The sequence below is a fragment of the Pseudophryne corroboree genome, chromosome 12 (genome assembly GCF_028390025.1).
Source record: "Pseudophryne corroboree isolate aPseCor3 chromosome 12, aPseCor3.hap2, whole genome shotgun sequence".
NCBI classification, from domain to species: Eukaryota; Metazoa; Chordata; class Amphibia; order Anura; family Myobatrachidae; genus Pseudophryne; species Pseudophryne corroboree.
In genome coordinates, this window is record NC_086455.1 from 16,268,927 (window position 1) to 16,294,094 (window position 25,168).

Here is a 25,168-nt window from a genome sequence, read left to right on the forward strand (position 1 = left end):
TCATCATCAATTTGCAATTTGCATCTGGGTCTGAGTACTGACAAGTCATCCCACTCCAGACGGGAGCATTTGCGTCTTTTAGGTGCCACGGATGCGTCCTTACTGTACCATAGCCCCATCTACACGCTCCCCCAACTGAGCATGTTGTGCGCAGCAAAGGCCTCTTACACGCAGAAAGTTAGGGGCTATACCTTTCCCTAACTGCAGAAGAAAGAGCGCAGTGATTGGAGTCACAGAGAAGGGGGCTGCCTGTAACCGCATCCTGCTTGTGTGACATAACTTGTGCAATAGCTCTAAACGAGAGGCACGCTACCGTCACTTTAAATGCAGACTCTGGTGGCAATTCAGTGTTTGACAGCGGAGAGAAGTAAAGGTGGTGCAGAGGCGCCACGACATCAGCTTCCTACTGACAGGCTGAAAACAGCTCTAAGTGACAGATGTCAGCTGCTTCTATTCCACACCGTGTGAGGGAAGGTGAGTGAGACAGATTTCACTGCATATTAATGTGATGTCAGAGTGACAGAGCTTTAAACAGCATTCTCACACAGGGAACATCTCCCAGCAAACAGTAGCTATGGATGAGAATTATTCTGCATGTAGAAAAGGAACCCAGCTCCCACTACAAAGCATTCCGGAGTCCGGGCAAAGCCTAGACTGCAATGTAATACGGACCCCTTGCAGTGGGCCGTACCGAGCGGTATTAGGCTGGGTACACATTGACGGATATATCAGCTGTTCGGCCGGTACAGCGCAAGTGGGTTGGCCGGTGTGTACACCCGATATGTCTGTGCACACATACATTTTGCGTCAGCCCTGCAGCACAGCCGATGCTGATATATATATATATATATATATATATACACACTGCTCAAAAAAATAAAGGGAACACTAAAATAACATCCTAGATCTGAATGAATGAAATATTCTTATTAAACACTTTGTTCTTTACATAGTTGAATGTGCTGACAACAAAATCACACAAAAATTAACAATAGAAATCAAATTTATTAACCCATGGAGGTCTGGATTTGGAGTCACCCTCAATATTAAAGTGGAAAAACACACTACAGGCTGGTCCAACTTTGATGTAATGTCCTTAAAACAAGTCAAAATGAGGCTCAGTAGTGTGTGTGGCCTCCACGTGCCTGTATGACCTCCCTACAACCCACACAGGTGGCTCAGGTAGTGCAGCTCATCCAGGATGGCACATCAATGCGAGCTGTGGCAAGAAGGTTTGCTGTGTCTGTCAGCGTAGTGTCCAGAGCATGGAGGCGCTACCAGGAGACAGGCCAGTACATCAGGAGACGTGGAGGAGGTCATAGGAGGGCAACAACCCAGCAGCAGGACCGCTACCTCCGCCTTTGTTCAAGGAGGAACAGGAGGAGCACTGCCAGAGCCCTGCAAAATGACCTCCAGCAAGCCACAAATGTGGATGTGTCTACTCAAACGATCAGAAACAGACTCCATGAGGGTGGTGTGAGGGCCCGATGCCCACAGGTGGGGGTTGTGCTTACAGCCCAACACCGTGCAGGACGTTTGGCATTTGCCAGAGAACACCAAGATTAGCAAATTCGCCACTGGCGCCCTGTGCTCTTCACAGATGAAAGCAGGTTCTCACTGAGCACATGTGACAGACGTGACAGAGTCTGGAGACGCCAAGGAGAACGTTCTGCTGCTTGCAACATCCTCCAGCATGACCGGTTTGGAAGTGGGTCAGTAATGGTGTGGGGTGGCATTTCTTTGGGGGGCCACACAGCCCTCCATGTGCTCACCAGAGGTAGCCTGACTGCCATTAGGTACCGAGATGAGATCCTCAGACTCCTTGTGAGACCATATGCTGGTGTAGCTGGCCCTGGGTTCCTCCTAATGCAAGACAATGCTAGACCTCATGTGGCTGGAGTGTGTCAGCAGTTCCTGCAAGACAAAGGCATTGATGCTATGGACTGGCCCGCCCATTCCCCAGACCTGAATCCAATTGAGCACATCTGGGACATCATGTCTCGCTCCATCCACCAATGCCATGTTGCACCACAGACTGTCCAGGAGTTGGCGGATGCTTTATTCCAGGTCTGGGAAGAGATCCTTCAGGAGACCATCTGCCACCTCATCAGGAGCTTGCCAAGGCGTTGTAGGGAGGTCATACAGGCACGTGGAGGCCACACACACTACTGAGCCTCATTTTGACTTGTTTTAAAGATATTACAGCAAAGTTGGATCAGCCTGTAGTGTGTTTTTCCACTTTAATTTTGAGTGCGACTCCAAATCCAGACCTCCATGGGTTAATAAATTTGATCTCCATTGATGATTTTTGTGTGATTTTGTTGTCAGCACATTCAACTATGTAAAGAACAAAGTATTTAATAAGAATATTTCATTCATTCAGATCTAGGATATGTTATTTTAGCGTTCCCTTTATTAATTTGAGCAGTGTATATATATATCTGCAGATATATTGATACATATTGGGTTTATTTGTTCTTCCAAGGTGGGTGGACATCAGTATGGGGTGTACAGAAGGATAACCCTTATCTGTGCCTGGGAAAAAGTCTTATAATCTGTGCTGAACATGACCATAATACATGTATTACACGCACCCCATACAGACACAGGACACTACACCCCAACATGACCTGACCACTGACCGTAATACATCTATTACACTCTATACAGACATAGGACACTGCACCCCCAACATGACCTGACCACTGGACATGACCATAATACATCTATTACACCCTATACAGACATCGGACACTACACCCCCAACATGACCTGACCACTGGCCATGACCATAATACATCTATTACACCCTATACATACATAGGACACTACACCCCCAACATGACCTGACCACTGGCCATGACCATAATACATCTATTACTCCCTATACAGACATAGGACACTACACCCCCAACATGACCATAATACATCTATTACACCCTATACAGACATAGGACACTACACTCCCAACATGACCATAATACACCCTATACAGACATCGGACACTACACCCCCAACATGACCTGACCACTGGCCATGACCATAATACATCTATTACACCCTATACAGACACAGGACACTACACCCCAACATGACCATAATACATCTATTACACCCTATAGAAACATAGGACACTACACCCCCAACATGACCATAATACATCTTTTACACCCTATACAGACATAGGACACTACACCGCCAACATGACCATAATACATCTATTACACCCTATACAGACACAGGACAGTACACCCCCAACATGACCTGACCACTGGCCATGACCATAATACATCTATTACACCCTATACAGACATGGGACACTACACCCCCAACATGACCTGACCACTGGCCATGACCATAATACATTTATTACACCCTATACAGACATAGGACACTACACCCCAACGTGACCTGACCACTGGCCATGACCATAATACATCTATTACACCCTATACAGACATAGGACACTACACCCCCAACATGACCTGACCACTGGCCATGACCATAATACATTTATTACACCCTATACAGACATAGGACACTACACCCCAACGTGACCTGACCACTGGCCATGACCATAATACATCTATTACACCCTATACAGACATAGGACACTACACCCCAACATGACCATATAACATCTATTACACCCTATACAGACATAGGACACTACACCCCCAACATGACCTGACCGTTGGCCATGACCATAATACATCTATTACACCCTATACAGACATAGAACATTACACCCCCAACATGACCTGACCACTGGCCATGACCATAATACATCTATTACACCCTATACAGACCTAGGACACTACATCCCCAACATGACCTGACCACTGGCCATGACAATAATACATCTATTACACCCTATACAGACCTAGGACACTACATCCCCAACATGACCTGACCACTGGCCATGACAATAATACATCTATTACCAGTGGCGGATTTAGGGGGGGGGCACCAAGGCACGTGCCCCCCCTGTCATTTTTAGTGCAGACTGACATGCGGACTAGCGTCCGCATGTCAGTCTGCGGTCTCGTTTCGTCCCCTGCTGTTAGGAGGGACACGGAGGGCACAGTGCGCGCCTCTCCTGTGTCCCTCCTGTGTCTCCGGCGGCCGCTGGTCTCATAAAGGAAGTGCCGTTCGTGAGCACTTCCTTTATTACAGTGACCCGCGGCCGCCGGAGACACAGGACGGACACAGGAGAGGCGCGCACTGTGCCCTCCGTGTCCCTCCTAACAGCAGGGGAGCGGGGGGAGCATCAGCGGCGGCGGAGGAAGGGACGCACTGGGGGGTTATATCTGGCACTGGGGGCATATTTGGCAGGGTGGGGGGGGTGGGAGAACATCTGGCACTGGGGACATATATGGCACTGGGGGGAATATCTGGCACTGGGGGGGGGGGATATCTGGCACTGGGGGCATATTTGGCAGGGAGGGGGGGGGGAGAATATCTGGCACTGGGGACATATATGGCACTGGGGGGAATATCTGGCACTGGGGGCATATCTGGCACGGGGGGGGGGGATATCTGGCACTGGGGGCATATGTGGCACTGGGGGGGGGATATGTGGCACTGGGGGGAATAACTGGCAGGGGAGGGATATCTGGCACTGGGGGCATATGTGGCACTGGGGGGGGGGGATATCTGGCACTGGGGCATATGTGGCACTGGGGCATATGTGGCACTGGGGGCATATAAAGCACTGGGGGGGGGAGATATCTGGCACTGGGGGCATATGTGGCACTGTCTGGGAATATCTGGCACTGGGGGTATATGTGTACCTGGCACATGGGGGGGGCTATATTTGGCACTGGGGGCATGTGAGTACCTGGCACCGTGGGGGAATATCTGGCACTGGGGACATATGTGGCACTGGGAGCACAGCCCTAGCAACAAGGACTACCTCCTAGCAACGAGCATGACACCCAGTGCATGAAACCCCTGGCAACGAGCATGACACCCAGTGCATGAAACCCCTGGCAACGAGCATGACACCCTGAGCATGAAAACCCCTGGCACCGTGCATGGAACCAAGAGCATGAAACCCCTGGCAACGAGCATGACACCCAGTGCATGAAACCCCTGACAACGAGCAGGTATTTGAAAAGTAATTAGAAGCCTTACTGTAGGACTTAATGTGTAATGGGCATTACGGTGTGTGGCATAATGTATCACGGACATTGCGGTGTGTGTCATAATGTGTCACAGGCATTACGGTGTATGGTATACTATATCGCTGGCATTGTGATATGTGGTATAATGTCTCAGGGTCATTGCAGTGTGTGGCATAATGTATCACGGACATTGCGGTGTGTGTCATAATGTGTCAGGCATTACGGTGTGTGGTATACTATATCACGGGCATTGTGGTATGTGGTATAATGTCTCAGGGTCATTGCAGTGTGGCATAATATATAACGGGCATTACGGTGTGTGGCATAGGGTATAACGGGCATTGCGGTATGTGTCACAGGCATTACGGTGTATGGTATACTATATCACGGGCATTGTGGTATAATGTCTCAAGGTCATTGCAGTGTGTGGCATAATGTGTCACAGACATTGTATGTGCTATAATGTATCAGGGGCAGTGCAGTGTGTAGCATAATGTATAACGGGCATTGCGATTCCTGTCATAATGTGTCACAGGCATTACGGTGTGTGGCATAATGTGTCTGGGGCATTACAGTGTGTGCATATTGTGTCATGTGCATTATTGTGTGTGGAATAATGTCTAAGGGCCATTGCAGTATGTGGCATTACTATAAGGAGGAAAAATGACAAATAATGTAAGGGGCATGAATCAGGATTATTTTTCTTTCCTGTGGTGGCCAACGTCTGGGCGTGCAGGTTGCAAAACTGGGGTATAAGGTAGTCTTTTCCTGCAATACCACGCCCATTCCAACGAAGCCACGCCCATTCCAACGAAGCCACGTCCCTAATGGTGCCCCCCCTGTAATTTTTTTCTGGATCCGCCCCTGTCTATTACACCCTATACAGACATAGGACACTACACCCAAACATGACCTGACCACTGGCCGTGACCATCTCCTATATAATAGCCCAGATCTGTGACTTTGTGCTTCATTTGCTAACGCTGGGCGGAGTCAAAACACTGGGCGGAGATAGTCAAATGAGTCACAGATCTGGGCAAATCCATAGGAGACTTGGAGCAGGAGCAGATGGTATGGGCATGGCACAGGCAGGGGTGCATACCTCCCAGCTTTCTTCAGGCAGGAGGGACACACGCACAGCAAAAAGGGGCGTGACCAACGGGAAAAGGGGCGTGGCTTAGCGGGTGGACCCACGATCGCGAGCCACGCCAATGTTTTCGTCAGTGAGGGGGCATGCCCAGTGCTCTGTGAGCTGCTGGCATGCCCCCAGCGGCGGATTATGAGTCCGGGGGGCCTAGGGCACTTGAGACAGGAACCCTATCTCATTGCTGTGTCTGCTGTGGGTTTGAGGGCGTGACCTAATTGTGGGTGTCGTGGCCACGCCCCCTTATGCAAATTCCGGGATTCTTTTTTTTTAACGGGATTTTGGCCCCTCAGCTAGGGGTAAATCCAGAGGGAGTGGTTTCTCCCCCCTACACACCCGCACAGGCAGAAGACAGCAGGGAGGCTGCTGCCTCCCTGCAACACCACAGACCTGCCAACACGCAGCAGCGTGTGCTAACTGTAACACAATGCTGCTGCTGTTGCTGGCAGGATGGGGGAGCTTCAGAGCTGGGGCAGAGCTACTCCAGCCGGGGGGCCCCCTAAAACTGTGAGGCCCGGGGTACGTACCCACTGGGTCCACCCTTAATCCGTACCCCCTGATGCCCCCTCTCCCTCTGTCTCCACTAAATAGACGCTGTGTGCATGCTAAGCAGAACAGCGAGTACAGGAGCTTCCCAACTGCCCCACCCCCACCCCCACCGCGGGACACTGCGGCCCGCGGGTGGGACAGTGGGACAGACCCCAAAAAAATGGGACTGTCCCGCGAAAATCGGGACAGTTGGGAGGTATGGCGGTGTGTGAGGGGGTATGCCATACAGACAGACGGGCACCGGCTCACTGTGTACTTGACCCCCCACATCAGCATACTCAGCTGGATCTCTCTGACGCGGAGGAGCGTCACTTTCTGGCACACTCCACGCTTCTTAGCTGCAGTTTTGTGGGGCACCTGCCGCTGTGCAGGTTCTGTACCGCCTCTGTTATCTCCAGCCCCGGCAACCCCACCGCTAGCTGCAGCGCTGCCGCCCGCAGTGAGGTGCGCCCAGCTCCTTCACACACTTTAGCCGGCGGGCAGCGCTGCAGAAGTCCGCGCTGCTTGCAGGCTCCGACCCCCTCCTCCCTCCAGCCGCAGCGTCTCCTGGGGGCTAACCAGTCACTCCCAGTCTCCCCTTACCACAGTGCCCGGCAGCCGCGAGGTCCGCACCGCGTGCATGCTATGACCCCCTCCTCCCTCCAGCCGCAGCGTCTCCTGGGGGCTAACCAGTCTCTCCCAGTCTCCCCTTACCACAGTGCCCGGCAGCCACGAGGTCCGCACCGCGTGCATGCTATGACCCCCTCCTCCCTCCAGCCGCAGCGTCTCCTGGGGGCTAACCAGTCACTCCCAGTCTCTCCTTACCACAGTGCCCGGCAGCCGCGAGGTCCGCGCCGCGTGCATGCTATGACCCCCTCCTCCCTCCAGCTGCAGCGTCTCCTGGGGGCTAACCAGTCACTCCCAGTCTCCCCTTACCACAGTGTCCGGCAGCCGCGCGAGGTCCGCGGTGTGTGACTGAGGAGTGGGGGGGGGATGCGGACGCGGACGGGCAGAGGAAGCAGGACTCCAGCCTGAGTCAACCATGCCAAGTCTCCACCAGCAGCAGATCCAAACAGGTTGGAGTGGAACAGCAGCAGCCAGCAGCAGTGACTCCGGTAAGACACATCTGTCTGTCACCACTGTTTTGTCCCTAATACCAATCTCTCCCGTGCACTGTGTTCTGTCATGTCCCTGTCACCCCTATCCTGGCCCTGTCAACCAAATCCTGGTCCTGCCGCCCCTATCCTGGCCCCGTCGCCCCTGTTCTGGCCTCGTCGCCCCTGTCCTGGCCCCGTCACCCCTGTCCTGGCCCCGTCACCCCTGTCCTGGCCCCGTATCCCCTATCCTGGCCCTGTTACTGCATACTCTCCAACTACCTTATTGGCAGGTACAGTACCCGCAGCGCCTCCAGACCCCTCCCCAATGCACCACACCTCCGCACCTTCCCCTCCACCACATGCGACACTCCACCCCTCCCCCACACGCGGTGCCTCCAGACCCCCTGCACCACCAGCGGCTCCCACTCCCCCACCACCCACAGCACCTCCAGACCCCCTCCACCATCCACCCCCCATATATGTCTTCCCCCACACCTGTCCCCCTCCACCCACAACATCTGCAGACACCCTCCTCCATTCGTGGTCCCCCCCTCACCCACCCACGGCACCTCCGCACCTGCCCCTTCACCATCTGCAGCGCCTCCGGACCCCCTTCCCCGTCCGCCGCACCTGCCTCTCCCCCACCGCGGTGCCTCCGGACCCCCTACCCCACCCCCGGCACCCCCGCCCCTTCCCATCCCACAGCACCTCCGGAACCCTTCACCCATCCGCAACATCCCTGCACCTGCCCCGCCCCCGTGGCACCCAGGGCCGGCTCCAGGCCTACTAGCACCCTGAGCGAGAAAATGTAAAAGTGCCCCCCCCCCATGCGCTCTTGGAAAAGTGGGCATGGCCTCCTGAAAAAGTGGGCGTGGTCTCGTCCCCCAGCAGTGCCAGCTACACATGACATGCCCTCCAGCAGTGCCAGCTACACGTGCTAGTGTTCACTTTTTAGGGCAGGTTGCTGATCACAGGGAGGGCACATTTTTAAGTTAGGTGGGCAAAATGATGTACATACTGTAATGCTTGTTGTTCCCATTTCCACACGCTAAAGCATGGACAGTGCGCAAAAATTTAGGGGAGTTACTTCGTGGGGAAGGTGCGTAGCCACATTATAGTGGCAATTCACATTACACCACACAGTAGTGCAGCTAATACACATTGCACCAGGTAGAACCTCCTATAAGAGCACGTTAGACACATTGCGCCAGGTAGAGCACTGAGACACACTGCCCAGCCACAGACGCCTAGCGGGAACACTACATGATATGCCCCCCAGCAGTGCCAGCTACACATGACATGCCCCCCAGCAGTGCCAGCTACACGTGACATGCCCCCCAGCAGTGCCAGCTACATAAATGGCCACACAGTTCCAGATGGATAAATGCCCCCACAGCGCAGATATGCCCCCACAGTGCCACATACATTAATGCCCTCACAGTGCAAGATATGCCCCCACAGTGCAAGAAATGTCCCCACAGTGCAAGAAATGCCCCCACAGTGCAAGAAATGCCCCCACAGTGCAAGAAATGCCCCCACAGTGCCAGATACATAAATGCCCCCACGGTGCCAGATACATAAATGCCCCCACGGTGCCAGATACATAAATGTCCCCACGGTGCCTGATACATAAATGCCCCCACGGTGCCAGATACATAAATGCCCCCACGGTGCCAGATACATAAATGTCCCCACGGTGCCTGATACATAAATGCCCCCACGGTGCCAGATACATAAATGCCCCCACGGTGCCAGATACATAAATGTCCCCACGGTGCCTGATACATAAATGCCCCCACGGTGCATGATACATAAATGCCCCCACGGTGCATGATACATAAATGCCCCCACGGTGCCTGATACATAAATGCCCCCACGGTGCCTGATACATAAATGCCCCCACGGTGCCTGATACATAAATGCCCCCACGGTGCCTGATACATAAATGCCCCCACGGTGCCTGATACATAAATGCCCCCACGGTGCCAGATAAATGCCCCCACAGAGCCAGATAAATGCCCCCACAGTGCCAGATATGTCCCCACAGTGCCAGATATGTCCCCACAGTGTCAGATATGCCCCCACAAGATAAATGCCCCCACAGAGCCAGATAAATGCCCCCACAGAGCCAGATAAATGCCCCCACAGAGCCAGATAAATGCCCCCACAGAGCCAGATAAATGCCCCCACAGAGCCAGATAAATGCCCCCACAGAGCCAGATAAATGCCCCCACAGTGCCAGATAAATGCCCCCACAGAGCCAGATAAATGCCCCCACAGTGCCAGATATGTCCCCACAGTGCCAGATATGCCCCCACAGTGCCTGATATGTCCCCACAGTGCCTGATATGTCCCCACAGTGCCTGATATGCCCCCACAGTGCCAGAAATGCCCCCACAGTGCCAGAAATGCCCCCACAGAGCCAGATAAATGCCCCCACAGAGCCAGATAAATGCCCCCACAGTGCCAGATATGTCCCCACAGTGCCTGATATGCCCCCACAGGGCCAGATATGTCCCCACAGTGCCTGATATGCCCCCACAGTGCCAAATATGCCCCCACAGAGCCAGATATGCAATGCCCCCACAGTGCCAGAAATGCCCCCCACAGAGCCAGAAATGCCCCCACAGTGCCAGAAATGCCCCCACATAACCAAAAATGCCCCCTGTGTGCCAGAAATGCCCCCACAGTGCGGATCTCCCCCCCCCCAAAAAAAAAATACCTGCGGCGCTGGGGAGGAGTACTGCTGTCCGCCTGTGTGGGAGCGCTGGCGGGCGGGCGGGAGGCCGGGCGAGTGAGCCTGAGCCTGGGTCCGGGCTGGCGGGCGGGCGGGTGGGCGGCCACTTGTGCAGGCGGGCTATGCGCGGCGCCGGCGTCTGACGTTAGATACCGGCGCCGCGCGGCGCGCATACACAGCGCGACCGCCAAATGCTGCAGCAGCACACACACAGGGCCGGCTCCAGCATCGAATATGGCGGCGCCAGCGCGTGGCGCCCATTAAGGGTGGCGCCCTGCGCGGCCGCTCTATTCGAACATGCCTAGAGCCGGCCCTGGTGGCACCCCTGCCCCTCCCCCACCTGCAGTGCCTCCGGACCCCTCCCCCATCTACAGCCTCCACTCTTCTGTCTCTCCCCCACCCGCAGCACGTCCCAACCCTTCCCCATCCGGGCCCTCCCGCATCTGCCCCCCCTCCACCTGCAGCATCTACAAACACCCTCCCCCATCCGCAGTCCCCCCCGCACCCGCTCATTCTGTACATCGTGCCCTGCAGGTGCTGTTCACGCCGTCGCAAGGGGCTGCGCCTCCTTCACCATCGCACGCCCTTTCATTGTGCAATATTTAACCACTAACAAAGGAATGCAGGTAATACTCCATATAATACAAATAGGCATGCAAGGGTTAAAGGGGCGTAGCCCCTTTGCGACGGTGTGAAGAGCGCCCGTAGGGCGCGATGAAGCACCTAGTAATACATATATTACACTATACTATACAGATATAGGATACTACACCCCCAACATGACCTGACCACTGGACATGACCATAATACATCTATTACACCCTATACAGACATAGGACACTACACCCCAACATGACCTGACCACTGGACATGACCATAATACATCTATTACACCCTATACAGACATAGGACACTACACCCCCAACATGACCTGACCACTGGACATGACCATAATACATCTATTACACCCTATACAGACATAGGACACTACACCCCAACATGACCTGACCACTGGCCATGACCATAATACATCTATTACACCCTATACAGACATAGGACACTACACCCCAACATGACCTGACCACTGGCCATGACCATAATACATCTATTACACCCTATAAAGACATAGGACACTACACCCCCAACATGACCTGACCACTGGACATGACCATAATACATCTATTACACCCTATACAGACATAGGACACTACACCCCAACATGACCTGACCACTGGACATGACCATAATACATCTATTACACCCTATACAGACATAGGACACTACACCCCCAACATGACCTGACCACTGGACATGACCATAATACATCTATTACACCCTATACAGACATAGGACACTACACCCCAACATGACCTGACCACTGGCCATGACCATAATACATCTATTACACCCTATACAGACATAGGACACTACACCCCAACATGACCTGACCACTGGCCATGACCATAATACATCTATTACACCCTATAAAGACATAGGACACTACACCCCCAACATGACCTGACCACTGGCCATGACCATAATACATCTATTACACCCTATAAAGACATAGGACACTACACCCCCAACATGACCTGACCGCTAGACGTGACCATAATCAGTGCTGTAAGTATGGCAGTACGGGGCGGTACTGCGTCACATCAAAGCTCGCGGTCCAGCAGTCAATCAAGAGCTGCCACAGCACTCGCTGCGCTCTCCTCCCCTAACACACACAGCAGAGGCTGCAAGTAAGATGGACGGCCGGTGGTACTGTCTGTCAATTTCTTACCGGTGCGCAGTTACGCCCCGTACAGCCATACTTGCAGCACTGATTATGGTCATGTGCAGTGGTCAGGTCATGTTGGAGGTGTAGTGTCTTACAGTGCCTTGCTAAAGTATTCACCCCCCTTTGCATTTTTCATGTTTTGTTGCCTCACAACCTGGAATTAAAATGGATTGTTTGAAGGTTTGCATCATTTCATTCACAGAACGTGGCTACAGCTTTGAAGATGTTTTTTTTTTTATTGTGAAGCAAACAACAAATAGGACAAAATAAAAGAAAACTTCAGCGTGCATAACTATTCACCACCCTACAGTCAGTACTTTGTAGAGCCACCTTTTGCGGCAATTACAGCTGCAAGTCGCTTTGGATCAGTCTCTATGAGCTTGCCACATCTTGCCACTGAGATTTTTGCCCATTCCTCAAGGCAAAACTGCTCCAGCTCCTTCATGTTGGATGGTTTCCGCTTGTGCACAGCAATCTTCAAGTCTGACCACAGATTCTCAATTGGCTTTGACTAGGCCAGTCCAACTCATTTAAATGTTTCCCCTTAAACCACTCGAGTGTTTCTTTAGCAGTATGCTTCGGGTCATTGTCCTGCTGGAAGGTGAACCTCCGTCCCAGTCTCAAATCACAGGCAGACTGAAACCGGTTTTGCTTAAGAATATCCCTGTATTTAGCACCATCCATCTTTCCCTCGACTCGAAACAGTTTACCAGTCCCTGCTGCTGAAAAACATCCCCACAGCATGATGCTGCCACCACCATGTTTCACTGTGGGGATGGTGTTCTTGGGGTGATGGGATGTGTTGGGTTTGCGCCAGACATAGCGTTTTCCTTGGTGGCCGAAAATTTTTAATTTTAGTCTCATCTGACCAGAGCACCTTCCTCCATACATTTGGGGAGTCGTCCACATGCCTTTTGGCAAACTCAAAAGGTGCCTTCTTATTTCTAACACTAAGTAATGGCTTTTTTCTGTCTACTCTTCCATAAAGCCCAGCTCTATGGAGTGTACGGCTCATTGTGGTCACATGCGTAGATACACCAGTCTCTGCTGTGGGTCTCTGCAGGTCCTTCAGGGTTACCTTTGGTCTCTATGCTGCCTCGCTGATTAATGCCCTCCTTGCCCGGTCTGTGAGTTTTGGTGGCCGGCCCTCTCTCTCTCGCAGGTTTGTTGTGGTACCATGTTCTTTCCATTTGAAGATGATGGATTTGATGGTGCTCCGGGGGATCATCAAAGATTTGGATATTTATTTTATAAGAGAAATAGAAAGTCTGAAAGCGCTGGTATTCAATAAAAAAAATAATCTTTCCTTTTTATTTTATGTTTGAAATGTATACAGATATATATCTCTTAAAAAAAACAAAAACCTAAAATCTATTTATAATGTTAATTATTCACTCACCACTGGACATGACCATAATACATCTATTACACCCTATACAGACACTGGGGGTCATTCTGAGTTGATCGCTCACTGCCGATTTTTGCAGCGCAGCGATCAGGTGAAAAAATGGCATTTCTGCGCATACGTATGCCCCGCAATGTGCACGCGCGACGTACGGGTACAATGCTCTTTGTGGTTGTGCTCAGGTTTTAGCAAAGTTTTCCTTCGCACTGGTGGCCGCAAGAAGATTGACAGGAAGGGGGCGTTACTGGGTGTCAACTGACCGTTTTCAGGGAGTGTTTGCAGAAACGCAGGCGTGTCTGAAAAAATGCAGGCGTGGCTGGGCGTTCGCTGGGCGGGTGTATGACGTCAAATCCGGACACGAATAGGCTGAAGTGATCGCAAGCGCTGAGTAGGTTCAGAGCTACTCAGAAACTGCACAAACAGTTTTTGCAGAGCTCGGCTGCACATGCGTTCACACTTCTGCTAAGCTAAAATACACTCCCCAGTGGGCGGCGGCATAGCGTTTGCACGGCTGCTAAAACTAGCTAGCGAGCGATCAACTCGGGATGACCCCCATAGGACACTGCAACCCCCCACGTTGCAGAGGTTTTGGGTGCAAGAGAGAGGGAGGACTAGCTGTTGCAGATGGCACTCTGCTGTGTGCTGCGCTGGGGAGAGAGGCAGAAGTAAATCAGTCTTCTTTCTCCTTGCGTTTTGTGTGGGGGGAGCGATCGCGCCGCATTTGCACCAGCCCGCCGCCACTTCCTCCCCCTCCTCCACTCTTCCTGCCCGCTATTTACCGCCCCACTGCATAGGGGACTTGTGCGGCCGCAGTCTTGCCCCCCACCCAATTACCGGGGCCCGGCGAGGCTGTCAGCACCTCTAAGTACATCTGCCCTATTGTAGTTAGTTGCTAGCATTTATTGCACAATTTCGCCTTCATGCATGAGTTCTGGGGCGTGGAAAATGTCAGTCACTGAACAACTGCTTTCCTCACTGTCGCTGTAATTCTCAGACATTCTGCTTCTGCATAGGAAAACAAAATATCATTAGAGAGAAAATAATTATTTCTACCCCTTTCATACTGAATTCCCGGGTCCCACCCGGGATTCGGAACCAGATTTGAACCATGTTTCATCAAGCCGCGTTCAGATGTACTTCCTGGCTCTGCGCCTTTCACACTAGACCCGTGTCTGCCAGTGCATCATATAAACTGAATGCTTGAAGATGACATCATCCTCATGCGCCCCTGAGCCGCCAATCAGCTCAATTTAGGCAAGACCCGGTTCATGCTTTTCACATCGCGGGCTACCTGGGTCTATCCCGGGAATTGAGGGTTACAACCAGGGTGGAAGTGCTGGGGCACACAACTCTGGTCGACCCTTTCACACCAACACCCGTACCCAGGTCACCCTGGCAATATCTTGGGTCAGAGGTGCTGTGTGTAATGGGTATTATTGAGTCAGTTGACTCCTTCAGACTCTCTGGGTCCCGCGCTTGCATCGTAACATCACAATGTCACATGATTAGTGGGCGGGGCCTGCACAGTGCGGAAATATGGTCCTGCCACGTATGGCTGCTTGCACCTGGGTAGACGGGATGTAGGTGGTCTAGTGCAAGCAATGTAGAGCCAGTCAATTCCATGGTCTCATAGTATACACAGATGCACAGCGCTAAAAAGACACATATATGACAAAGCTGTATTATACGTGGGCCTCCAGGGCTGGGTGCAAGGAATGGATGGTGATGATAACGGGCCCCAGTGCTAGTGAACCGCTTGTGATCGGCTGCGATAACCTATTTATTCATCATTCGGCTTTTTTGCGTCTCTGTGTCCTTGTTGGAGCCAAACCTCTCCTTTATTTATCGTACACAAGACGTACGGGGAGCTGTTTGCGCTGTACTAGAGGGCCTTCAGCAATTCTACCGATGCCAAATAGTGAACGCCTTGCATCAAATAAAATAAATGATCAAAAACATGCAAGCAAATGGGCACAGGTGTTGGAGAAGTTTCCCAGGCTTATATACTGCAGATTTAGAATGTATTGGCTTTAGGACATACAGTGGGACTGAAGTTGTAAAAAATGAACTTTTACACCATTCTTTCAATAGGTACTTTCAGGCAATTAATGAACTTTAATTAATTTTTAGGTAATTAAACTGAGTGGCTTCCCCCGGAGACCACGGATACCGGATAATTATACTTTGTACAACATCTATGGCCCAGAAATGAATGTATGCATTTATTTTTTCATTAAAGCTATCTATGGGGGTCATTCCGAGTTGTTCGCTCGTTGCTGATTTTCGCTATGTTGCGATTTGTTGCTAAGTGCGCATGCGCATGGTACGCAGAGCGCATGCGCTTAGTTATTTAACACAAAACTTAGCTGTTTTGCTGTGGCTTCTGCTGCGCTTTTCAGTCGCACTGGTGTTCGGTAAATGATTGACAGGAAAGGGGCGTTTCTGGGCGGCAACTCAGCGTTTTCCCGTCGTTTGCTAAAAACGCAGCCGTGTCAGGGAAAAACGCGGGAGTGTCTGGAGAAACGGGGGAGTGGCTGGCCGAATGCAGGGCGTGTTTGTGACGTCAAACCAGGAACTAAACGGACTGAGCTGATCGCAATCTGTGAGTAGGTCTGGAGCTACTCAGAAACTGCAAAGAATTATTTATTAGCAATTCTGCTAATCTTTCGTTCAATGGGGGTAATTCCAAATTGATCGCAGCAGGAAATTTTTTAGCAGTTGGGCAAAACCATGTGCACTGCAGGGGAGGCAGATATAACATGTGCAGAGAGAGTTAGATTTGGGTGGGTTATTTTGTTTCTGTGCAGGGTAAATACTGGCTGCTTTATTTTTACACTGCAATTTAGATTGCAGATTGAACACACCACACCCAAATCTAACTCTCTCTGCACATGTTATATCTGTCCCCCCTGCAGTGCACATGGTTTTGCCCAACTGCTAAAAAATTTCCTGCTGCGATCAATTTGGAATTACCCCCATTATTCCGCTATGCTAAGATACACTCCCAGCGGGCGGCGGCCTAGCGTGTGCAATGCTGCTAAAAGCAGCTAGCGAGCGAACAACTCGGAATGAGGGCCAACGTACGGGTACAAAGCGTATCATTGCTGGGCGATGGGTTTTACGAAGAATCCATTCGCACAGCCGATCGCAAGGAGATTGACAGGAAGAGGGCGTTTGTGGGTGTCAACTGACCGCTTTCTGAGAGTGTTTGGAAAAACGCAGGCGCGTCCAGGCGTTTGCAGGGCGGGTGTCTGTCGTCAATTCCGAGACCAAAAAGACTGAAGTGATCGCAGCGGCTGAGTAAGTCCAGAGCTGCTCAGAAACTGCTAAAAACATTTTCATCCCGCTCGACTGCACAGGCGTTCGCACACTTGCAAAGCGAAAATACACTCCCTCGTGGGCGACGACTATGCGTTTGCACGGCTGCTAAAAGTAGCTAGCGAGCGATCAACTCAGAATGACCCCGTTAGAGTGTAAGCTCTGTAGATCACTGTGCAATTGTTTATATAAACAAAGAATAATGCGGATAATGGCCCTCATTCCGAGTTGTTCGCTCGGTATTTTTCATCGCATCGCAGTGAAAATCCGCTTAGTACGCATGCGCAATGTTCGCACTGCGACTGCGCCAAGTAACTTTACTATGAAGAAAGTATTTTTACTCACGGCTTTTTCTTCGCTCCGGCGATCGTAATGTGATTGACAGGAAATGGGTGTTACTGGGCGGAAACACGGCGTTTCAGGGGCGTGTGGCTGAAAACGCTACCGTTTCCGGAAAAAACGCAGGAGTGGCCGGAGAAACGGTGGGAGTGCCTGGGCGAACGCTGGGTGTGTTTGTGACGTCAACCATGAACGACAAGCACTGAAATGATCGCACAGGCAGAGTAAGTCTGGAGCTACTCTGAAACTGCTAAGTAGTTAGTAATCGCATTATTGCGAATACATCGGTCGCAATTTTAAGAAGCTAAGATTCACTCCCAGTAGGCGGCGGCTTAGCGTGTGTAACTCTGCTAAATTCGCCTTGCGACCGATCAACTCGGAATGAGGGCCAATGTTTATGCGGATCACCGGAGAACAATTACTATGTTTCTGCATATTAATTAACAACACACAGAGCAGCGTGGACGTAAAATGAATTAATTTGGTGCTATATGGTTTTAAAAATGTATTTAGTTTAAAAAAACAAAAACATTTTGTGCCCCTTCTGTTACATGGCAGCCGTGCCCTCCTCCCCATATACCCAGACTTCTAGATAAAGACTGACGGCCTCAGGCACAATCTCAATAGAGACAAGGTCAGACTCATCGCTGGCAGATCCAATTATTGTTAATCATTTTATTCCCACAGCTAAGAATTCTTTGATCTCTCTTGATTATATAGGGTGGGCAGACAGGGGATTGGGTATGCCACTCTAAACTGATTTACTGGCATATCCGTAGTGAAAGGCTGGATAGGGGGAGGGGGTATAATGTTATTTGTTGTTTCTTTGCACCAGTCTGTGCCAGCTACTCTCTCACGGTCCCTGAGTGGCATGCAGATCACGCTCGCAGTCAGACTGGCAAATCCTTTAATGGTATCCTCAGTCTGCTGTGCCAGTGTGCCCCCTTGTCTGTGACTCTCGTGGGGCACTGGACTCTACCCTTGCATTGTTCCCCCAGCTGCTGCATGCGGCAGGCTCCGTAGTGGCAGAGCAGCTGGGCAGACAAAAGAGTGGCACAGTCCAGCATAAAAAGACTGGTGGGAATCAGGAGACAAAGCCCATTCTGGTGGGAGCCAAGGTGCCGTCTAAATAGGGCAAGGGTGGCCAGTTGCCCGCTGCTAAATATGCATTGTTTGCAAAATAAGTGATTTGTTGTAAGAAAAGACCGGTTCTCCTGTGGCATATCCCGTGTTTAACAGCCCATGAGCGGAGGGAAACAAACAGCACTGCACACAGAGCAGCTGTCATTCTATCTGATGCCCACCCATACATCGCCAGCACCCTCATACAGGCTCGGTGACACAACACGGACGCCATCTTGTTTATTATGAGGAGAACACACACAGGTGATTGTAGTTCATAGGAGACTTAAAACCATAAAATAAATAAAGCATGCATATTTCTCATTAATCCTCATTTTCTTTGCTGTCTTTTTAGTTATTTTTTTTGTTTAAATCCACTCACTGATCCCAGTCTAAAAAGTACTATGGGGAGTTGCATCAAGCCTTGGAGAGCGGTGAAGTGGAGTAGTTGCCCAGACAAAACAATCAACGTCTGACTGCTATTTCAAATACAGTGCTAGACCTCGCTTGCTGGAGCCGGGTGGACGCTGCCGTGAGCGGTGGCTGTGACACATCCTCCGGCTACGCTGCTATAGCCGCTGCTGTGGCGCTGCTCTCCCCCGTCTGCCTGCGGCTCTCCCCCGTCTCAGCTCCCGCATCTCAATTCTACTTTTTTTAAAGTCGAACTGAGATTGCATTGAATAGCCCAGGTCGGATCCATTCCGACAAATGAATGTCGGAATGAATCCGACTTCAATTGAATATACCCCTATATCTTCCATCCGTGTGAACAGGCCTTCATTCATTCCAGGACTGATAGAGCCACGAGAGCAGAATGGGCAAATCTTATGCGATTTTGTCGCTCACAGTTTTGGCATACCTCCCAACATTGGACAAACTGCGAGCGGAACGTCTGTGCAGCAAAACCAAGGCCGCGGTCTTAAAGAGGGTGTGGTCTATGTGAAAGGGGCGTGGCTTCGTGTGAGTTACGCGATCGCAAGCTACAGCCCCATTTTCGTCACTGAGGGGGCATGCCCAGCGCTCTGTGAGCCGCTGGCATGCCCTCTCTTCCTCTGTCTCCCGTGAATAGAAGCTGGGCACATGCACACAGCGTCTATTCACTGCCGATCTGCTAATTAGCAGTAGTGACAGGAGGCTCACAACTGACCCCCCCCCCCTCCCCCACCACTGCGGGACACTGCGGCCCACGGCTGGGACAGCGGGACAGTTCCAAAAAATACAGGACAGTTGGAAGGTATGCTATGGCCAAATGTAACTATAATCCTGGAGCACGACTGCTGAATTGGGATATGATTGGCTGCTGCCACCTTTAGGCAAGCCTGGGACTCTCCAGCTGTTGTGGAACTACAAGTTGGGAAATGGATCTTTTTTGATCGCTAGGCGTACGCAGATTGAGTGACAGGAAGCGGGTGTTTGTGGGTGGTAACTGTCCGTTTTCTGGGAGTGTCAGGAAAAACGCAGGCGTGCCCAAGCGGTTTCAGGGCAGGTGTGTGACGTCAGCTCCGGCCTCGATCAGCCTGTTTGTATCACACAGTAGGAGTAAGTCCTGGGCTACGCACAGACTGGAAAAATCATTAGCTGGTGAGTCGTGAATGGATTTGCAGCTGACCGGTGTATACAAAGCTTTTTGCACGGCGTACGTCGCAGACTTGCACGCGGTGTATTTCCACTCTGTCTGGGCGGCGACTATCCGATCGCAAACCTCTGCAAATTCACAGCAGTGCGATCAGGTCTGAATTAGGCTCTAAAATAAAAGAAATAGCAACATCTTATAAAAGGTTTCTGTACAACCCCTACACACCTCCTAGCTCGGAGTCAGTCATGTCACCGGTTACTAGTAACCTGATTGAGTGAATTCTCACAGGTATTTGTTCAGGCCACAGAAACGCCTGAGCCACAATGTACTAAAATGTGCTGTAACCCATAACAACTAATCCAGTATTAATTTATCTGCCCCATTTAGTCAGGTTGTTGACAGCACCCGTGTTCTTATCTGATACAGCGCAGTATAATCCGTACTACGGAGTCACATCTGATTTATTCCTAATTCTATAGCACAACAGTTCACTAGGATTCAGTGACATCACCGAGGAAGATATAACGCCTCATGACTCAGTGATGTCACTAGTTCCAATTAATGTTGGCTCAGACAGCAACAGGGCTACCTTCACCCAGTGCTGGCAAAAGGTGCAATTTAATAATTCAGATCTGATTGCTGCTGTGCGTTTTCGCACAGCGGGCCATCAGGTACTGACTGCGCACGCATATGCACCGCAATGCGCACACGCATCGGACAGAAACACAGGGCATCGCTGGTCAGCGAGTGGATGGTGCAAAAAATCCGATCGCATGGGCGTTCGCAAAGGTGATTGACAGGAAGAGGCCATATGTGGGTTGTAACAGACTGTTTACTGGGAGTGTCCGTAAAAACGCAGGCGTGCCCAAGCGTTTTCAGGGAGGGTGTCTGACGTCAGCTCTGGCCCCGATCAACCTGATGTACCTCTTAGGATAGGGATCACTAATCCCTCTGCTTACTGTGTATTACATTAGTTCAGTGAGAGGCGGAATAATACATGCAGAAAAAACGTTGTCTGGACAAAGAATAAATTGTTCATTTAAAAAAAAAAAAAAGATTGCATTGGCCAAACCATTGATTTTAGAGCAATAGGGGAGAATATGTATAATATGTTGTGCATGTGGCTGTGTGTATAAACATAATGTGCAGCCTCTTGTTCCGCTGCCAGTTGGCACGTACACGGCATGGTAAAGGGGCAGCTGGGTATTTTATGACACCCGCGCAGTAGGTGTCAGAGAAGAAGCCTCTTAAGCATCAGGGTGACGCCGCGTTGAACAGATCGGTTTGTTCACTGTTTATTTTTTATTTTTCTGCTACCCTGTCTACCTTGGAAAGGTGTCAATCTCTTAACCCCTTAATTGCCACTTAGGTTGTATCGTATGCCCAGCCAGCACTTGTCTGAAGATGGGAAGCTAAGGTGGGAAATGGCCACTGCACACCTCCTAGTGGCGGAGTCAGACAGGATGAGAACTGGTGAATACATTATCACTGCAGGCTCAGTGGATTTTCCTGTACAGGAGGAATCTTGGGTTCTATGCTGCATAAATAATCTGGACCAGTGGTTGTCATACTCGATCCTCAGGACCCTGGACACGTTTTCCAGGTCACCCAGCAGACGCACGTGTGCCCTCATTACTCACCGACACATCTTAAAAGATCCACAGGTGGAGCTACTGTAATTATTTCACTTGTGATTCTACGAAGAGACCTGGAAAACATGAACTGCTTAGGGTTCTGAGGACCGAGTTTGAGAACCTATGATCTGAACTAGCTGGAATGCAGACAAGCTATAGGGTGACAGATAAGGTTGCACTGAATGTAACACTCCGTTAGGAAATCAGCTTTTCACCAATATTCCTGTCTGGCTGGAAATTAACGATAAGATTTAATCATGAAGGCACCGCCTATGTTAAAATGCAAATTAGGGGTGCATTCATTTAAATATTCAGCTGCATCTTTTATATAAAGTATTTCTATCCGTCTGATTGGTAATGTGTGTATTCCCTGGATTGTTACTTACAGCGCGTTGCTGATCCGTGTATGGTGAACGCTTCTAGCAGGTGAGGCTAAACGAGTCATAGGTGGATGCAGAGACGTTACGTAAATGCAGCTACAAATCTCTTTCCATGGTGTACAGCCGCCCCTGAGTCTCAGGTGTAACTGGGCCTCTGTGTGTAGACACCGTGTAACGCTTGTGCCGTAAGAGTTTTTAGGAATTTTCATGCACGCACACTAGCAGAGAATATCACATAGTGGGGCAGATGTATTAAGCCTGGAGAAGGCATAAGGAAGTGATAAACCAGTGATATGTGTAAGGTGCTAATCACACCAGCCAATCAGCTCCTAACTGTTAATTTACATATTGGAGCTGATTGGCTGGTGTGTTTATCACCTTGCACATATTACTGGTTTATCACTTCCTTATGCCGTCTCCAGGTTAATACATCTGGCCCAGTGAGCGTTTAGTCACTTGGGTTCCAGCTTCTGCCGGACGATTTCTGCCATAAATCTCTGTTAGCCTCTACACTACACGTCTACTGATCCCATCTTTTTTTCTGCCACAGTTTAACATGAATGTTTTCCTTAACTTAATTCAGACGCCATACAGACCTACACTCCCAGAACATCTCAGAGACCGAGGCATTTTAAGACTGGAGGGTCCGGTGTGCAGACTGCTGTGGGTCCATGTCGCTGGGAAGACCATCGAAGGATCCACCATGGATGGTCTCCACACACAGGTACAGGCAGCAGCTCTGATCTGGGGGGAGGTGGGCGATGGCCAATCAGGGAAGGGAAGGTCCTTAATAGAACATCTCACAGATTAGCCCCTGCTTGAATGCAATGACCCGGACAGAGACATAGGACGCTATTCTGTAGGGATTGCAAATTCTGCTTTTTAGCAGAATTTGCAACCTTTGTCTCGCATGCTGGGGGCCGGGTCGACAGGCAGGGTCGTTCACGGGGCGGTCAGTGGCAGCGATGCAGCGCTGCAGGGGCATGACGCCAAAAACGCGGCAGGTCTGGGACATTTTTTTTTTGGGAGAGGACACGTGACATCATATGTGTCCGCTGCAACATTTACGATGGCCGCACTGTGCATGCCTTTGCAGCCAGGCTGCGTAGGCAGGGGGGCATCACTTATTTTGTGGAGAGAGCGATGCGATCGCAATTGAATTGCAATTGCATCATTGGCGGCCATTAGCATGCTGGGCGGCCTTGCCCTATGTTGGGCAGCCCACCTAGAATGCGAGTGCTAGCTATACTTACCGACTTCCTGGCTGCCCTTTTCTGGGAGAGAGCAGCCAGGTCGGCTCAGCAGGGGGCAGGGCAGGGCAATGATGAGCAGAGGCGGCGGGGCAGAGGCGGTACGGGGCGCGGTTACAGTGTTGCATAATTTAAGCCACGCCCCCGCTCTGTAATGCCGATATTACCGGCATTATACAGCAGGGGGCGTGGCTATGATGATGCGATTCAACTAGAAATGCATCATCGACTGCCGAGACCGCCCACTTTACTTACTAAGTGGGCGGCCGGGCAGGGGGGGACCAGAAAAATCGGGAGACTTGCCTGCTCTTATGGGGGGCCGGGAGGGTCACCCGATTTTTGGGAGCCTCCCGACCATTCCAGGAGAGTAGGGAAGTATGGTGCAGGCAGTTGAAGTTTTAATAAATTAGCAATATTGCAACTGAAGCTGAAAAGTTGATAAATATGCCCCTACATAAGTCACAAAATGGCGTTGCCTTTTTCCTTATTTCATATAACATTTCCATTTTTATTTAAATTCCAGGTATATGGAGGGGGCCCATCCCATGCCTCCTGTCAGTCAAAATGACTGACGGTCCTTTCCACGTCTTCTCAGGCAGCAATATCTTCTCAATGTGTCCTGTTATCTATTGGCTTAGAACTCTAGATTTCCACCCTTGAATCAATTACCCAGTTTATATATAGACTGAAGAAACAGTAAAACTGCACCCTGATAATCAGCTGCTTCACACGAATAAACCACAAAACAAATGAGAAAACCTCATCTGGGGAAATATTAACTGTGTGTCCTGTCTTTACCCAGCCGACACGGTCTCTGCAATCTGCTATGCCGCACACTTGTCAGGCCATCTACAGGGCTCCCGGCTGCCGACGCTCGCTGGACCGTGCACATAATGCCAAGAAAATCTGACCCGGGGGTTTAATCAGGTTGCCTTGTGCACCAAACCGCATGTCACATTTTCATGGTTTTCAACCCAATCAGCACACAATGAATCTAAAGCTGTGCTTCCCGTTATCAGCATCCCAACTGCAATTACAGCTTGTACTGAAGAAACAACCCACACAGGGTTCTGTCCTTACGCTGTAGATGCAAAAGCTATTCTTATATTGCGGCATTATACGGTGCTGGAATGTCACTGTTATACCAGCTACAGAACAGTAACAATAACACCTGTATCGGCTAATAACCGGAGCACCTATTGTTACCTCTGCTGCCAGAATAAATGATCTACGGTGCTACCAACTCCCTGCAATTTGTAATGAGGGCCAGCGCCCAGTGCAGAGTACTAAGCCAGCTCTGCGTGGGAGGAACACAGAAGCAGTGTGTAGTGCGTAGGTTCTCAAACCAGGCATAGGCGTGCGCAGAACATTTTATTAGGGGGTGCACCGTCGGAGGGGTGTGTTTAGCACCACCTACTGGTCGTGTCTAGCACCACCTATTGGCACTCAAAGCAATATAAACATATGCCCCCAGCGGTGCCCCTTACTCAATACCCCCAGTGGTGCCAGATAAACACATGTCCCCAGCGGTGCCAGATACACACATGTGCCCAGCGGTGCCAGATACATAAAAGCCCCCAGCGGTGCCAGATACATATATGCCCCCAGCGGTGCCAGATACATAAATGCCGCAAGTGGTGCCAGATACATAAATGCCCCCAGTGGTGCCAGATACATATATGCCCCCATTTGTGCTCACCCTCCTTTGTTGCCAGTGCCGCCGATTTCC

At 50.8% G+C, this 25,168-nt stretch overlaps 1 long non-coding RNA gene across 1 annotated transcript; it reads left to right on the forward strand.

The window, feature by feature from the left end:
• Positions 1-372: 372 nt before the first annotated feature.
• LOC134981152 (uncharacterized) lies at positions 373-24,203 on the forward strand. Its single transcript, XR_010190519.1, has 3 exons — positions 373-474; positions 22,773-22,913; positions 23,963-24,203. It is a non-coding gene; the product is annotated as an uncharacterized LOC134981152 (long non-coding RNA).
• The last annotated feature ends 965 nt before the right edge of the window (positions 24,204-25,168 follow it).